The 18181-nt window shown below is 39.9% G+C and overlaps 1 protein-coding gene across 47 annotated transcripts in view; it reads left to right on the top strand.

Moving 5' to 3' along the window:
- TFDP2 (transcription factor Dp-2) overlaps nt 1-18181 on the top strand; it is a 197046-nt gene that overhangs the window by 7541 nt on the left and 171324 nt on the right. For 24 of the 47 annotated variants that reach the window (XM_077990886.1, XM_077990872.1, XM_077990869.1 and 21 more), the window contains exon 2: nt 2164-2281. The gene's annotated coding sequence lies outside the window, so the exon portion shown is untranslated. 47 annotated transcript variants of the gene reach the window in all.

The following is an 18181-nucleotide window of genomic DNA, read 5'->3' as shown; positions in this document are numbered from 1 at the left end:
TAGCTATTGTAAACAGTGCTGCAACAAACAGGAATGCAGATACCTCTTCAATGTACTGATTTCCTTTCTTTTGGCAGTGGGATTGCTGGATCATATGGTAGCTCAATTTTTAGTATTTTGAGGAACGTCCAAGTTGTTCTCTATAGTGGTTGTACTAATTTACATTCCCATCAACAGTTTAGGAAGGTTCCCTTCTCTGCACATCCCCACCAGTATTTGTTACTGCCTGTCTTTTGGATATAAGCCATTTTAACTGGGGTGAAATGATAGCTCATTGTGGTTTTGATTTGCATTTGTTCGATGATCAGCAATGTTGAGCACCTTTTCAAATGCCTATTTGCCATTCGTATGTCTTTTGAGAAATGTCTATTCAGATCTTTTGCCCATTTTTTAATGGGATTATTATTTTTTTTTTTTTCCTAGAATTGCTTGAGCTCCTTATGTATTCTGGTTATAAATCTCTTGTCAGATAGGTAGTTTGCAAATGTTTTCTCCCATTCTGTGGGTTGTCTCTTCACTTTGTTGATTGTATCCTTTGCTGTGCAGAAACTTTTTACTTGATGTGATCCCATTTGTTTATTTTTGCTTTGGTTGCCTGTGCTTGTGGGGTACTGCTAAAGAAATTCTTGCCCAGACCAATGTCCTGGAGATTTTCCCCAATATTTTCTTCTAGTAGTTTCACATTTTGAGGTCTTAGATTTAAGTCTTTAATCCATTTTGATTTGATTTTTTTTTTAAGACAGGGTCTTGCTTGGTTGCCCAGGCTGGAGTGCAGTGGCTTGATAACAGCTCACTGCAACCTCCGCCTCCCAGGTTCAAGCAGTTCTTGTGCCTCAGCCACCCAAGTAGCTGGGACTACAGGCATGTGCCACCACGCCCAGCTAATTTTTGTAATTTTAGTAGAGATGGGGTTTCACCGTGTTGGCCAGACTGGTCTTGAACTCCTGACCTCAAGTGATCTGCTTGCCTTGGCCTCCCAAAGTGTTGGGATTACAGGCGTGAGCCACCGCGCCCAGCCTTATTTGATTTTTGTATATGGCCAGTGATATGGGTCTAGTTTTTTTCTTCTGCATATGCATACCCAGTTTTCCCAGCACCATTTATTGAAGAGACTGTCTTTTCCCCAGTGTATGTTCTTGGCACCTTTGTGGAAAATGAGTTAACTGTAGGTGTGCGGATTTGTTTCTGGATTCTCTGTTCTATCCCATTGGTCTGTGTGTCTGTTTTTATTCCAGTCCCATGCTGTTTTGGTTACTATAGCTCTGTAGTATAGTTGAAGTCAGGTACTGTGATTCCTCCAGTTTTGTTCGTTTTACTCAAGATAGCTTTGACTATTCTGGGTCTTTTGTGGTTTCATATAAATCTTAGGATTGTTTTTTCTGTTTCTGTGAAGCATGTCATTGTCATTTTGATAGGGATTGCCTTGAATTTGTAGATTGCTTTGATAGTAGTATTGACATTTTAACAATATTGATTCTTTCAATCCATGAACATGGAATATTTTTTCATTTTTTTGGTGTCCTCTTCAATTTCTTTCATCAGTGTTTTATAGTTTTCATTACAGAGATATTTCACTTCTTTGGTTAATACCTAGTTATTCAGTTTTATATGTGGCTGTTATAAATGGCGTTACTTTTAAAATTTCTTTTTCTCATTGTTCGCTGTTGGCATATGGAAATGCTACTAATTTTTGTATGTTGATTTTATATCATGTAACTTTATTGAATTTGTTTATCACTTCTATTAATAATACTTTTTTTGTGGAGTCTTTAGGTTTGTCCAAATACAAAATTGCATCATCTGCAAACAGGGATAATTTGACTTCTTCCTTTCCAATTTGGGTGCCCTTTGTAGCTTTCTATTGTCTGATTGCTCTAGCTGGGACTTCCAGTACTTTGTTGAATAACAATAGTGACAGTGGGCATGCTTGTCATGTTTCAGATCTTTGAGGAAAGGCTTTCTAGTTTTTCCCCATTCAGTATGATACTAGCTGTGGGTCTGTCATATATGGCTTTTATTATGTTGGGGTGTGTTCCTTCTATCCCCAAGTTTTTGAGTATCTTAATTTCTTTGTAACATAAATATTTTATTTAAGATCTATATGTCCTTTTGCAACATATTTCATGCTCTTTTGACTTTTTTTTTTTTTTCTTCTTGAGACAGAGTCTTGCTCTGTCACCCAGGCTGGAGTGCAGTGGCATGATATCAACTCACTGCAACCTCCAACTCCCGGGTTCAAGTGATTCTTGTGCCTCAACCTCCCAAGTAGCTGGAATAACAGGTATGTACCACCACGCCTGACTAATAGCTGTATTTTTAATATAGACAGGGTTTTACCATGTTGGCCAGGCTAGTCTTGAACTCCTGGCCCTCAGTGATCTGTTGCCTCAGCCTCTGAAAGTTCTGGATTACAAACTTAAGCCACCACACCTGGCCTATGTTCTTTTGACTTTAAAAGAAATTAAACAGATCTTTGTTCAAGATGGCCGAATAGGAACAGCTCTGGTCTGCAGCTCCCAGTGTGATTGATGCAGAAGACGGGTGATTTCTGCATTTCCAACTGAAGTACCTGGTTCATCTCATTGGTACTGGTTGGACAGTGAGTACAGCCCACAGAGGGCTAGCTGAAGCAGGGCAGGGTATCGCCTCACCCAGGAAGCAGAAGGGATTGGAGGATTTCCCTTTCCTAGCCAAGGGAAGCTGTGACAGACTGTAGCTGGAAAAATGGGACACTCTTGCCCAAATACTGCACTTTCCCCATGATCTTAGCAACTGGCAGAACAGGAGATTCTGTCCTGTGCCTGGTTTGGCGGGTCCCACACCCACGGAGCCTTGCTCACTGCTAGCACAGCTGTCTGAGATGGACTTGCGAGGCTGCAGCTGGGTAGGGGGAGGGTTGTCCGCCATTGCTGAGGGTTGAGTAGGTAAACAAAGTGGCCAGGAAGCTCAAACTGGGCGGAGCCCACCCCAGCTCAGCAAGGCCTACTGCCTCTATAGACTCCACCTCTGTGGGCAGGGCATAGTGGAACAAAAGGCAGCAGAAACTTCTGCAAACGTAAACGTTTCTGTCTGACAGCAGTGATTCTCCCAGCACAGCATTTGAACTCTGAGAACGGACAGTCTGCCTCCTCAAGTGGGTCCCTGACCCCCAAGTAGCCTAACTGGGAGACACCTCCCAGTAGGGAGCAACAGACACCTCATACATGTGGGTGCTTCTCTCGGACAAAGCTTCCAGAGGAAGGATCAGGCAGCAATATTTGCTGTTCTGCAATATCTGCTATTCTGCAGCCTCCACTGATGATACCCAGGCAAACAGGGTCTGGAGTGGACCTCCAGCAAACTCCAATAGACCTGCAGCTGAGGGACCTGACTGTTAGAAGGAAGACTAACAAACAGAAAGGAATAGCATCAGCATCAACAAAAAGGACATCCACACCAAAACCCCATCTGTAGGTCACCAACATCAAAGACCAAAGGTAGATAAAACCACAAAGATGGGGAGAAACCAGAGCAGAAAAGCTGAAAATTCTAAAAACCAGAGCACCTCTTCTCCTCCAAAGGATCGCAGCTCCTTGTCAGCAACAGAACAAAGCTGGACAGAGAATGACTTTGATGAGTTGACAGAAGTAGTCTTCAGAAGGTAGGTAATAACAATCTTCTCTGAGCTAAAGAAGCATGTTCTAACCCATTGCAAGGCAGCTAAAAACCTTGAAAAAAGGTTATGGCTAACTAGAATAAACAGTGTAGAGAAGACTTTAAGTGACCTGATGGAGCTGAAAACCGTGGCATGAGAACTTGGTGATGCATGCACAAGCTTCAATAGCTGAATCAATCAAGTGGAAGAAAGGATATCAATGATTAAAGATCAAATTAATGAAATAAAGTGAGAAGACAAGTTTAGCGAAAAAAGAGTAAAAAGAAACGAATAAAGCCTCCAGGAAATATGGGACTATGTGAAAAGACCAAATCTATGTTTGATTGGTGTACCTGAAAGTGACGGGGAGAATGGAACCAAGTTGGAAAACACTCTTCAGGATATTATCCAGGAGAACTTCCCCAACTAGCAAGGCAGGCCAACATTCAAATTCAGGAAATACAGAGAACGCCATAAAGATACTCCTCGAGAAGAGCAACCCTAAGACACATAATTGTCGGATTCACCAAGGTTGAAATGAAGGAAAAAGTGTTAAGGGCAGCCAGAGAGAAACGTCGGGTTACCGACAAAGGGAAGCCCATCAGACTAACAGTGGATCTCTCAACAGAAACTCTACAAGCCAGAAGAGAGTGGGGGCCAGTATTCAACATCCTTAAAGAAAAGAATTTTCAACCCAGAATCCCATATCCAGCCAAACTAAGCTTTATAAGTGAAGGAGAAATAAAATCCTTTATAGACAAGCAAATGTTGAGAGATTTTGTCACCACCAGGCCTGCCTTACCAGAGCTCCTGAAGGAAGCACTAAACGTGGAAAGGAACAACTGGTACCAGCCACTGCAAAAACATGCAAAATTTTAAAGACCATGGATGCTGTTAAGAAACTGCATCAATTAACAGGCAAAATAACCAGCTAACACCATAATGACAGGATCAGATCCACACATGACAATATTAACCTTAAATGTAAATGGGCTAAATGCCCCCAATTAAAAGACACAGACTGGAAAACTGGATAAAGAGTCAAGACCCATCAGTGTGCTGTATTCAGGAGACCCATCTCACATGCAGAGACACACATAAGCTCAAAATAAAGGGATGGAGGAAGATCTACCAAGCAGATGGAAAGCCAAAAAAAAAAAGCAGGGGTTGCAGTCCTAGTTTCTGATAAAACAGACTTGAAACCAACAAAGATCAGAAGAGATAAAGAAGGCCGTTACACAATGGCAAAGGGATCAATTCAACAAGAAGAGCTAACTATCCCAAATATATATACACTGAATATAGGAGCATCCAGATTCATAAAGCAATTCCTTAGAGACCTACAAAGAGACTTGGACTCCCTCACAATAATAATGAGAGACTTTAACACCCCACCATCAATATTAGATCAACGAGACAGAAGGTTAACAAAGATATCCAGGACTTGAACTCAGTTCTGCACCAAGCGGAGCTAATAGACATCTACAGAACTCTCCACCCCAAATCAACAGAATATACATTCTTCCAGCACCACATCGCACTTATTCCAAAATTGATCACGTAGTTGGAAGTAAAGCACTCCTCAGCAAATGTAAAACTACAGAAATCACAACAAACTGTCTCTCAGACCACAGTGCAATCAAATTAGAACTTAGGATTAAGAAACTCACTCAAAACCGCTCAAGTACATGGAAACTGAACAACCTGCTCCTGAATGACTACTGGGTACATAACGAAATGAAGGCAGAAATAAAGATGTTCTTTGAAACCAATGAGAACAAAGACACAATGTACCAGAATCTCTGGGACATATTTAAAGCAGTGTGTAGAGGGAAATTTATAGCACTAAATGCCCACAAGAGAAAGCAGGAAAGAGCTAAAATTGATACCCTAACATCACAATTAAAAGAACTAGAGAAGCAAGAGCAAACATATTCAAAAGCTAGCAGAAGGCAAGACATAACTAAGAGCAGAAGTGAAGGAGATAAGAGACACAAAAAACCCTTCAAAAAATCAATCTAGGAGCTGGTTTTTTGAAAAGATCAACAAAATTGATAGACCGCTAGCAAGACTAATAAGAGAGAAGAATCAAATAGATGCAATAAAAAATGATAACAGGGATATCACTACCGATCCCACAGAAATACAAGCTACCATCCGAGAATACTATAAACACCTCTACACAAATAAACTAGAAAGTCTAGAAGAAATGGATAAATTCCTGGACACATACACCCTCCCAAGACTAAACCTGGATGAAGTTGAATCTCTGAATAGACTAATAACAAGCTCTGAAATTGAGGCAATAATTAATAGCCTACTAACCAAAAAAATTCCAGGACCAGACAGATTCACAGCCATATTCTACTAGAGGTACAGAGGGGAGCTGGTACCATTTCCTTCTGAAACTATTCCAATCAATAGAAAAAGAGGGAATCCTCCGTAACTCATTTTATGAGGCCAGCATCATCCTGATAACAAAGCCTGGCAGAGACAAAACAAAAAAAGAAAAGAATTTTAGACCAATATCCCTGATGAACATCGATGCAAAAATCCTCAATAAAATACTGGCAAACTGAATCCAGCAGCACATCAAAAAGCTCATCCACCACGATCAAGTTGGCTTCATCCCTAGGATGCAAGGCTGGTTCAACCTATGCAAATCAATAAACGTAATCCATCACATAAACAGATCCAACGACAAAAACCACCTAATTATCTCAATAGATGCAGAAAAGGCCTTGACAAAATTCAGCAGCCCTTCCTGCTACAAACTCTCAGTAAACTAGGTATTGATGGAACATATCTCAAAATAATAAGAGCTATTTATGACATACCCACAGCCAATGTCATAATGAATGGGCTGAAACTAGAAGCATTCCTTTTGAAAACCAGCACAAGACAAGGATGCCCTCCCTTACCTCTTCTATTCTACACAGTTTTGGAAGTTCTGACCAGGGCATTCAGGCAAGAGAAAGAAATAAAGGATATTCAGTTAGGAAAAGAGGAAGTCAAATTGTCCCTGTTTGCAGATGACATGATTGTATATTTAGAAAACCCCATCGTCTCAGCCCAAAATCTCCTTAAGCTGATAAGCAACTTCAGCAGAGTCTCAGGATACAAAATCAATGTGCAAAAATCACAAGCATTCTTATACACCAATAACAGACAAACAGAGAGCCAAATCATGAGTGAACTCCCAATCACAATTGGTTCAAAGAGATACCTAGGAATCTACCTTACAAGGGATGTGAAGGACCTCTTCAAGGAGGGCTACACACCACTGCTCAAGGAAATGAAAGAGGAAACAAACAAATGGAAGAACATTCTATGCTCATGGATAGGAAGAATCAATATTGTGAAAATGGTCATACTGCCCAAGGTAATTAATTTACAGATTCAATGCCATCCCCAACAAGCTACCAATGACTTTCTTCACAGAATTGGAAAAAACTACTTTAAAGTTCATATGGAACCACAGAAGAGCCCACATTGCCAAGACAATCCTAAGCCAAAAGAACAAAGCTGGAGGCATCACGCTACCTGACTTCAAACTATACAACAAGGCTACAGTAACCACAACAGTTTTGGTACTGGTACCAAAACAGAGATATAGACCAATGGAACAGAACATCTACAACCATCTGATCTTTGACAAACCTGACAAAAACAAGAAATGGGGAAAGGATTCCCTATTTAATAAACGGTGCTGGGAAAACTGGCTCGCCATATGTGGAAAGCTGAAACTGGATCCCTTCCTTACACCTTATACAAAAGTTAATTCAAGATGGATTAAAGACTTAAACATTAGACCTAAAAACCATAAAAATCCTAGAAGAAAACCTAGGCAATACCATTCAGGACATGGGCATGGGCAAAGAGTGCATGACTAAAACACCAAAAGCAATGGCAACAAAAGCCAAAATAGACAAATGGGATCTAATTCAACTAAAGCGCTTCTGCTCAGCAAAAGTAACTGCCGTCAGAGTGAACAGGCAATCTACATAATGGGAGAAAATTTTTGCAATGTACCCATCTGACAAAGGGCTAATATCCAGAATCTACAGGAACTTAAACAAGTTTACAAGAAAAAAACAACCCCATCAAAAAGTGGGCAAAGGATATGAACAGACACTTCTCAAAAGAAGACATTTATGCAGCCAGCAGACACATGAAAAACTGCTCATCATCACTGGTCATCAGAGAAATGCAAATCAAAACCACAGTGAGATACCATCTCATGCCAGTTAGAATGGCGATCATTAAAAAGTTAGGAAACAACAGATGCTGGAGAGGATGTGGAGAAATAGGAAAGCTTTTACACTGTTGGTAGGAGTATAAACTAGTTCAACCATTGTGGAAGACAGGGTGGCGATTCCTCGAGGATCTAGAACTAGAAATACCATTTGACCTTGCAATCCCATTACTGGTTATATACCAAAAGGAGTATAAACCATGCTACTATAAAGACATATACACACGTATGTTTATTGTGGCACTATTCACAATAGCAAAGACTTGGAACCAACCCAAATGTCCATCAATGATAGACTGCATTAAGAAATTTTAGCACATATACACCATGGAATACTATGCAGCCATAAAAACGGATGAGTTCATGTCCTTTGCAGGGACATGGATGAAGTTGGAAACCATCATTCTGAGCAAACTGTCACAAGGACAGAAAACCAAACACCAAATGTTCTCACTCATAGGTGGGAACTGAACAATGAGAACTCTTGGATACAGGGAGGGAAGCATCACACACTGGGGCCTGTCGTGGGGTGGAGGACTGGGGGAGGGATAGCATTAGGAGAAATACCTAATGTAAATGACGAGTTGATGGGTGCAGCAAACCAACATGGCACATGTATGCCTGTGTAACAAACCTGCATGTTGTGCACGTGTACCCTTGAACTTAAAGTATATTAATAATAGAAACAAAAAGAAATTAAACATGTAGGCTAAAAGGAAATATGGATGTCAAGAAATGACATACAATTTTAAGGTTTCGATGACAGAAGAGAAAAAAGCTAAAAGTGTTCCCAAAGGCAGGAAAAATAAAAAACCTAACAGTTCTGGGCACAGTGGCACAGCCTATAGTCCCAGCTACTTGTGAGGCTGAAGTGGGAGGATTGCTTGAGCTCAGGGATTCAAGGCTGTAGTATGCAATGATCCTGCCTGTGAATAGCTACTGCTTTCTAGCCTGGGCAATGTAGTAAGACCCCATATCTTCAAAACAAAACAAAAACTATAATAGCAATAATAGTGACAATGTTCTGTTGTTAGTCACAGAGCAGAAGTACCATGTCTGGAAAAACGATTGTATTTCATGGAGATGCTGTGACTAATGATGCTGTTATGAACAGGGATATTGGTATGTCTGGTAAATTGAATATGGAGCCAGAAAAGTTACTGTGTTTGAGAATAAAAGTGATAGTACATGTCTCTGTCATTAAACTAGGAAATGTAGCACAGATTTTTTTTTCTTTTTGCTTAACTGTAGGTATATAATAAAGCATTCTGACCAACTGTTAAATAGAGCCTTGATAGACCATATATCTAGGTTCGTCTGTTGTCTTTCTATCTACCTATCTATGTGTTAATATTAGGAGCTTTTGACTTATTTAATACTTCTTCCTGTTTGTAAAAATTAACTGCAGTAATTGACTCAGATTGGCTGTGAGCAAAAACAGAACTATTAATTCGACTTACTAATTTATGTAAAACATTTTCTGACTTTTAAAAATCATCTTAAGTAACGCAAGGGTAGAGTAATTATCAGCCCACCAACTATTTATTTATTAGGATTCCTATTGCCGTAGGCAGAATAAAGCAATTTTTCATATTGTGACTAATGGCAATTTTGGTTAATTTTGCACAGTTAGTTTAAATCTATCTTAAGTAACCAGTCTGCTTTTGGTAAAATTTTCCTGTCTGAAATAGGAAACTCTCAGTTTATATTTTCTTTGTTCTTTTTTTTTTTTTTTTGAGACGGAGTCTTCCTTTGTTGCCCAGGCTGGAATACAGTGGCACGATCTCAGCTCACTGCAAACTCTGCCTCTCGGGTTCAAGCGATTCCTGTCTTAGCCTCCTGAATAGCTGGGACTACAGGCCTGTGCCACCACGCCTAGATAATTTTTGTATTTTTAGTAGAGACAGGGTTTCACCATGTTAGCCAGGATGGTCTCAATCTCCTGACCTCATGATCTGTGCACCTCGGCCTCCCAAAGTGCTGGGATTATAGGCGTGAGCCACTGCGCCCAGCCAAGATCAGTTTATATTTTCTAGTTCTCATTGTGTATGAATTTTATTGTGTCAGATAGCTCTCCATGAAAGCACTCCTGATTGTATCTACCCTTATTCTTAGCTCTTGGTTTTCTTGCACAGATTCCAGTATTTCCTCAAGAAGATAGGAAATCAGGTGCTAAGAATGAGGAAAGTAGGCCATTTGTGCTTTCTAGACTATTCTGGGCCTAGAATCTCAGGTTTGCCTTTCTGACTTGTTATTATTAACATTTGGATGCTTTCAATTTTACAATATTCTTCTTCTTCTTCTTTTTTTTTTTTTAAGACAGAGTCTCGTTCTGTCAGCTAGGCTGAAGTGCAGTGGCACGTTCTCGGCTCACTGCAACCTCCATCTCCCAGGCTCAAGCAATTTTCCTGCCTCAGGCTCCTGAGTAGCTGGGATTACAGGCATGTGCCACCATGCCTGGCTAATTTTGCCCACCTCAGCCTTCAGTGTAGCTGGGACTATGCGGAACTCTTTCTTTCAGCCCTACTTTCGGTTTGTTTCCACTGTACTTGGAGTTGCTGTTGCCTTCAGTAATGCTTCCTCCTTTTCTTTTATTTTCTTCTTCTTTTTTTCTTTTCTGGAGGAGTCTTGCTCTGTCATCCAGGCTGGAGTGCAGTGGTGTGATCTCGGTGTCACCTCCACCTCCAGGGTTCTTCTGCCTTACAGGTGTGAGCCACTGTGCCCTACCCTCAATTTTAAAATATTCTTAAAAAGAAAAGTCTTCCTCCTGTTTTTAGTCCCACTAACCAGAGGTAAAACCATGGTTTACAAAACAAAACAAAACCAGAACACTTTTGAGGCTGGGCGTGGTGACTCACACCTGTAATCCCAGCACTTTGAGAGGCTGAGATGGGCAGATCACTTGAGGTTAGGAGTTCGAGACTAGCCTGGCCAACATAGCAAAGACCGTCTCTACTGAAAATACAAGCAAATTAGTCAGGTGTGATGGCAGGTGCCTGTAGTCCAGATACTCGGGAGGCTGAGGCACAAGAATCACTTGAACCTGGGAGGCGGAGGCTGCAGTGAGCTGAGATTAAGCCACTGTACTCCAGCCTGGGCAACAAAAAACCAAACAAACCACTTTTGGGCCTGGTGCAGTGGCTTACACCTATAATCCAGCACTTTGCAGGGCTGAGGCGGGCAGGAGGTTTGCGCCCAGGAGTATGAGACTGGTGAAACCCCATCTCTACTAAAAATACAAAAAATATTAGTGGGGGGTGATGGCACACACCTGTAGTCCCAGCTACCTGGGAGGCTGAGGCAGGAGGATTGCTTGAGGCTAGGAGATTAAGTCTGCAGTGAGCTGTGATTGTGCCACTGGACTCCAGCCTGGGCAGCAGACTGCGTAAGACTCTTTGTCTCCAAAAAATCCTCAAAAAATACTTTTATTTGAAATTTGATAGATTCAAAAAGTTATACATATAGTATTTTAATTACACAGCTTGATGAATTTGTCTATTCATGCACCTGTGCTGCAGTGTTTTGGTTATAGAAGCTTTATAGTATATTTTAATGTCTGGTAAGTCTAGTCTTGTTTTGTAGTTTTTTTGTTTTAGTACTTTCCTGTTATTCTTACATGTTTGTTTTTTCATATGAATTTTAATAACTTATTCAGCTCCATAAAATGGTTTGTTAGTATTTTTATTATTGTATTGAATTTATAAATTAACTTGGGAGAATTTATATCTTTATAATGTTGAATTGTCTTATCCAAGAATATCATATATCTTTCTAGTGTTCATCTTCTTTTAGTTTCTTTTGGGAGTATTTTAACATTTTCCTCATACAGGTTTTTTTTTTTTTTAAAAGCTTTATTGAGATACAATTCACATGTCATCATATCCTTTTTTTTTTTTGAGATAGAGTCTCAATCTGTCCCCAGGCTGAAGTGCAGTGGTGCGATCTTGGCTCACTGCAACCTCCGCCTCCTGAGTTCAAGCGATTCTCCTGCCTCAGCTTCCCGAGTAGCTGGGACTACAGGTGCTTACCACCATGCCCAGCTAATTTTTTGTAGAGACAGGATTTCACCGTGTTAGCCAGATGGTCTTGATCACAGATCTGCCCGCCTTGGCCTCCCAAAGTGCTGGGATTACAGGTGTAAGCCACTGCGCCCAGCCCTATAACATCGTTTTTTTAAAGAGGTATAAAGATGTGGTTTTTAGTATATTTACAAATATGTGCAGCCATCATCACTACCTAGTTCCAGAACATTTTAATCACTCTTTAAAAAACCCCATACTCATTAGCAGTTACTTCCCATCCCCTTCTCTTCCCAGCCTTGGAAACTACTAATCTATGTTGTGAGTCTATGGATTTGCCTATTCTGAATATTTCATATAAGTGGAATCATATAGTATGTGGCTTGGCATAACATTTTCAAGGTTTATGCATGCTGCAGATTATGTCAATAATCAACCCTTTATATTGCAAAATAATATTTCATCATAGATGCCATATTTCCTTATCAGTTGGTGGACATTTGCATAATTTATACTTTTTTACTATTTCAATAATATTACTATGAACATTTTTATACAAAGTTTTGTTTAGACTTTTTTTTTTCTTCTTTTGAGATGGAGTCTTGCTCCATTGCCCAGGCTGGAGTGCAATGGTGCGATCTTGGCTTACTGCAACCTCCACCTCCCAGGTTCAAGTGATTCTCCTGCCTCAGCCTCCCAAGTAGCTGGGATTACAGGCATGTGCCACCGTGTCCAGCTAATTTTTGTATTTTTAGTAGAGATGGGGTTTTGCCATGTTGGCCAGGCTGGTCTAGAACTCCTGACCTCAGGTGATCCGCCCGCCTCAGCCTCTCAGAGTGCTGGGATTACAGGCGTGAGCCACTGTGCCCGGCCAGACATGTGTTTTTAATTCTTTCTGATAGGTGTTATGCATTTCTTACTACATTTATTACTAAGTATTTATTCTTTGTTGGCATTGGGTTTTCTTTACCATTATATACTCCAAGTGTTTATTAATTTTGTATTGATCTGTATTAATTTTGTTGCTAATCATAAATTTACTTATAGTTTAACATATGGGTCCTTGTTGACATTGTTTGGGAGATAATTCTTTGGTAAACAAGGCGCACGCTCGCATTTTGGGAGCAGATATCTGCCTACATCTCTTAGATCAAACTTACAGAGTTACTCACATTTTATGTGCCCTTACTGATTTCAGTTTTTGTCTCTTTATTACTGAGAGGTGTGTATTAAAATTGTCTTGTATGGTTGTGAATTTCTTAGTTTCTTCTTGTAAAATAGTCAGTTTTTGCTTTATATGTTTGATAAATTTGTAAATTATGTTATGAAATGTATTAATTCGGATTATCTTTGTCTATTTGTGTCTTCCTTCTAAATACCACCTTTCTTTAATCACTGTCTTCTTTATCCTCAATAATATTCTTACTCTAAAGACTATTTGTCTATGTTTATAGAGACACATCATCTTTTTTCATTTTGTTACTTTCTATGGGTATACTTTAGACATGTTTCATGTAAATAGCAGTTGTATTTTGTTTTCTTTTTCTTTTTTTTTTTTTTTTTTTTTTTTTTTGAGATGGAGTTTTGCTCTTGTTGCCCAGGCTGGAGTGCAATGGCGTGATCTCAGCTCACTGAAACCTCCGCCTCCTGGGTTCAAGCAATTCTCCTGCCTCAGCCTCCTGAGTAGCTGAGATTACAGGCACCCACCACCACATTTGGCTGATTTTTTGTATTTTTAGTAGAGATGGGGTTTCACCATGTTGGCCAGGCTGGTCTTGAACTTCTGACCTCAGATGAGCCACCCACTTCAGCCTCCCAAAGTGCTGGGATTACAGGTGTGAGCCACCGCGCCCGGCCCATCTTAACCATTTGTAAGTACACAGTTCAGTGTTAGGAAGTACATTCATATTGTTATATAACCATCACCACCATCTATCTCCAGAACTTGCATCTTGCAAAACTGAAACGCTGTATGAATTAAACAGTAATTCCCCATTCCTCCTTCCTCCCAGCCCCTGATAACCACCATTCTACTTTCTGTCTCTGTGAATTAGATTACGCTGGGTACCTCATATGTGGGGAGTCATACAATATTTGTCTTTTGTGACTGGCCTGTTTCACTTTGTGTCATGTCCTCACAGTTCATCAATGTAGCATATGTCAGAATATCATGCCTTATTAAGGCTGAATAATACTCTATGTGTTTGTTACATTTTGATGATCCATTTATCTCTCAGTGGACACTTGTGTTGCTTCTACATTTTAACCATTGTGAATAATGCTGCTGGAATATGGTTATACAAAAAGCTCTTTGAGACCTTGCTTTCAATTTTTTTGGAGTATATACCCAAAAGTATATGGGTATATGCTGCATCATAAGGTAATTTTATTTTTACATTTTTGAGAAACTGCCATATTATTTTCCACAGTGACTGTACCATTTTACATTCCTACCAGCAGGGCACAAGTATTCTAATTTCACTACACCCTTGCTAACACTTGTTATTTTCTGTTTGTTTGATAGTAGCCATCCTAATTGGTGTGAGGTGGTATCTCATTGTGGTTTTGATTTGTATTTCCCAAATCATTAGGGATGTTGAGCATCTTTTCACATGCTTCTTGGCCACTTGTATATCTTCTTTGGGGAAATATAAATTTCAATCCTTTGCCTAGTTTTAATTTAATTTTTTTGTAAAAGATGGGATCTTGCTATGTTGTCCAGGCTGGTCTTGAACTCCTGGGCTCAAGTTTTTCTCCTGCTTTGGCCTGCTGAGTAGCTGGGACCACAGGCACAAGCCACTATGTCCTGTAGTCCCAACTACTCAGGAGGCTGAGGCAGGAGGATCACTTGAGCCTAGTTTTTAATCTGGTTGTTTGGGTTCTTTTTTTAAAAATTGTTACGTTATAGGAGTTCTTTATATATTCTAGATATTAACTCCTTATCAAATATATGATTTGCAAATATTTTCCCTTGTTCAGTGGGAACATTTTTACTCTGTTAGTATTGTCTTTTTGTGTGTGGAATTTTAAATTTTTCATTGTCTAGTATGTCTATTTTTTTGTTGCCTGTGCCTTTGGTATCATTCTCTACCTTTTTAAAGATCTCTTTATTTTTAATGTTTTGCTGTGTCTAGGAGAGTTATTTTTGTTTTTTCTTTAATTGGGAGTCATTGTCATTTCTGAATCTGAGGATTTTTAGGTGTTACTTCCCCCAGCAACCCGCGTTTCCAGAGTCTGTGGCTAGGCAGAGGCATTTTCTTGTTATTCCTTTGCCGTTGGTTGATTTTTTTTTTTTAAACCAGCCTCCCCTGTCCATTCTTGCACTGAGAATGTGTAAAAAATGGTGGAACCCTCAATACCAGCTCTGCACTTCATGTGGTTTCTGAGTCCTTGTCTACTTTAAAAGCATTAAAGGCCAAAAGTCTTGGTTACTCATATTGACAGGTTCCTCCAGGTTCGCTGAAAGCTTTACTTTTTTGTGAGCTCAGCATTTGACAGACTAATTTATCCAGCATTTCTAGATGTTTTATTAAGATGAGATTTTCATATTAGTTACTGTGTTGCCAAAAAAAAAAAAAAGAAAGTTGCATTTCTTCTTTATAATTAATTTCTTTCCTTTTTTTCCTCTTTTTCCTTTTGAAATTCCTTGTAGTTGGACCTCCTGGATGGAAGAACTCTTCTCAAGCTTTCCTACTTTAAAAAAAAAAAATTCTTTGTTTTACTTTGTGGGAAAATTCCTACCCTTCCTTTGCTGCTTTCTCCTCCCCAAATCCCCTGCTTCTGTTCTTTCCCTCCCTCCCTCTCTTTCTTTTTTTCTTCCTTCTCTTTTTTCTTTCTTTCTTTCTATTTTGTCTGTTAATTTGGTGTCTCCTGTTTTGTTATCTTGGCCTCTTTATTTCACATTAGAGATTTTCCTCAGTTGTTTAGCAAACTTTGGCCATCTGTTCAGATTAAAGACCGCATCAATAAAAAGCTGAGTAAAAACTCTTTGTCCATGGGAGTTGTTAAGTGTAAGCCTTACACAGGGTGATTGAGTGCTTGCAGGTCTTTTCTCTTGGGTCACTTTCCCTCTCAGAGGAATCTCCTAGTCCCAGGCCGATTGGTCTGCGATCTGGAAGCTGGTTTGGGGAAGAGACCTGAGGTCCGCTGTGCAGCATGTAAATCTTCATTTAATCTTTCTGTGAGATGATATAATACACAACCCTTTTGTGTACCTGGTTTCTACATCTAATCTGATTTTATGTCCTTAAAAGGTAAACCACTTGTTTCTTGCTGGGATGCAGAAGGGGCAGTTTCTGTCTTTCTTTCTTATTTGAGACAGGGTGTTGCTCTGTTGCCTGGGCTGGAGTGCAGTGGTGTGAGTATAGCTTGTTGTAACCTCAAGTTCTGAGTCTTAAGCAATCCTCCCACCTCAGCCTCCTGAGTAGCTAGGACTACGGACAGACATGTGCCACTGCACTCTGCTTTTTTAAAAAAATCTTTTTGTTGAGGTGGGGTTTCGCTGTGTTGCCCAGGCTGATCCTGAACTGGCCTCAGGCATTCCTTCCACTTTGGCCTCCCAAAGCACTGGAATTATAAGTGTGAGCCACTGGGCTCAGCCAGAAGGGGCAGTTTCTTAGCTACATGGGTTAAGACTTTATTCAAACTTTCAATCAAGTCTTTCTATTAACAGCCCCAACTGAGATTGTTACTTTCAGATGGCTTCAATTCTTAAGCCTGTGTGATGAGATATTTGTAAGATATATTTTATTTATGTATGTATAATTGATAAATGGTTTGGGAGGCTGAAGTGGGAGAATTGCTTGAGGCCAATTCAGGACCAGCCTGGGCAACACAGACCCCATCTCAACAAAAAGATTTTTTTAAAAAAGCAGAGTTTTGGCTGGGTGCAGTGGCTCACTCCTGTAATCCCAGCACTTTGGGAGGCCGAGGTGGGCAGATCACCAGGTCAAGAGACGGAGACCATCCTGGCCAACATCGTGAAACCCCGTCCCTACTAAAAATACAAAAATTAGCTGGGCGTAGTGGCACACACCTGTAATCCCAGCTACTGGGGAGGCTGAGGTAGGAGAATTGCTTGAACCCGGGAGGCAGAGTTTGTAGTAAGCCGAGATCTTGCCACTGCACTGCAGCCTGGCAACACAGCGAGACTATCTCAAAAAAAAAAAAAAAAAAAAAAAAACAGAGTGTAGTGAAACATGTCTGTCTGTAGTCCTAGCGACTCAAAAGGTTGAGGTGGGAGGTATAGATATCTATCTGTAATATCTATGTTAATATATAATATTAAGATACATCTTGTAGATAAGATATATGTAATTAAGATATATCTTATAGATACATATATCTGTATGTCTCTAGGGATATAGATATATCTACTTATATATATATAAGTATATAGGTAGATACATTAATTATATATATCTCATAGATATCTATAAGATATCTATATATAACGTATGTTTTTGATGGGTTTATCCTTTTTTATCTTTTTAACATCATTTTACTATAATTTCTTTTTTTTTTTTTTTTTTTGAGACAAGGTCTTACTCTGTCACCCAGACTGGAGTACAATGGCAAGACCTTGGCTCACCGCAACCTCCGCCTCCTGGGTTCAAGCGATTTTCCTGCCTCGGCCTCCTGAGTAGCTGGGGTTACAATAGGCACACCACCACTGCCCAGCTAATTTTTGTATTTTCGGTAGAGACGGAATTTCACCATGTTGGCCAGGCTGGTCTTGAACACCTGACCTCAAATGATCTACCCGCCTTGGCCTCCCAAAATGCTGGGATTACAGACATGAGCCACCGTGCCCGGCCAATTTTACTGTAATTTCAAGAAGGAATGGATAGAGACCTGTGTGTTCATATTTAACCAAAGAACCTTATAATACATTTTAATTATGTTATTTTCATGTAAAATTAGTATTATTATAAACTCAGGAGTTTTTTCTATGTTGCTTTCTGCTAATGGTTATTACAGTTTCAGAACTATAGAAAGGAATCCAAAAGGGCAGTAAGAGACATAAAGAAGAGGAAAAACAGGTTAATAACAAAGAATAGGAGGCTCAGATACACGTATCAGAGGGACTTTGATGAAGTAACGTCGCCACCTTCTGGCTTTTAAAAAAACTGTGTTGTTTCTATAATAAAATCTGGGAACCTGTAGTGCCAGTTACTTGGGAGGCTGAGGCAGGAGAATAGCTTGAACCCAGGAGGTGGAGGTTGCAGTGAGCCAAGCTCGTGCCACTGCACTCCAGCCTGGTGACAAGAGAGA

Source organism: Macaca mulatta, chromosome 2 (genome assembly GCF_049350105.2).
Source record: "Macaca mulatta isolate MMU2019108-1 chromosome 2, T2T-MMU8v2.0, whole genome shotgun sequence".
In the NCBI taxonomy this organism is placed as follows: domain Eukaryota; kingdom Metazoa; phylum Chordata; class Mammalia; order Primates; family Cercopithecidae; genus Macaca; species Macaca mulatta.
Note: the sequence above shows the minus strand (reverse complement) of the source record. Positions and strands in the feature narration are given on the sequence as shown.